The following is a 516-nucleotide window of genomic DNA, read 5'->3' as shown; positions in this document are numbered from 1 at the left end:
GGCTGGGTGCCGCGCGCGGGGACGAGAGCACGGGGAGCTCGAACGGATACATTGACTCTCAGCCTATTAGGAGCAATGTCGCACCCTCTCTCTCTCTCAAAGGCCGACACCTACAGCCTCTTTATTTTTATATTTATACTCATCCCTCTCTCTCTCTCTCCTTCCTCCTCCCATTCCTCCCTCTCTTTCCTTTATATCCTCTCCCCCATTACCGGCGCCACCTCTGCCCAAGCGAATGTGTGCGCCTCATCTGCTAGCCAATGCCAACCGTGGCCTCCAGCTACAACCGGTCTCCTCTCCTCTTCTCCGGTCGAATCCATGCCCAACTCACTGAGATAGATTAGATCCATGGCGGCAACAATGGAGCACCGAGAGATCTTGCGCAACCATTTCATCGGCGACCATGGGGGCTCGATGCGCCAGTTCCTCCGGGCAACCAGCCGGGCTCAACGCCATCATTGGCTAGATGCTACTCTTAACATGCATTATCTTTTACTTTAGTTATCGCTCGAATGG

This window comes from Triticum aestivum, chromosome 1D (genome assembly GCF_018294505.1).
Source record: "Triticum aestivum cultivar Chinese Spring chromosome 1D, IWGSC CS RefSeq v2.1, whole genome shotgun sequence".
In the NCBI taxonomy this organism is placed as follows: domain Eukaryota; kingdom Viridiplantae; phylum Streptophyta; class Magnoliopsida; order Poales; family Poaceae; genus Triticum; species Triticum aestivum.
The sequence above is the reverse complement of the archived record's forward strand: the minus strand, read 5'-3'. Positions refer to the sequence as shown.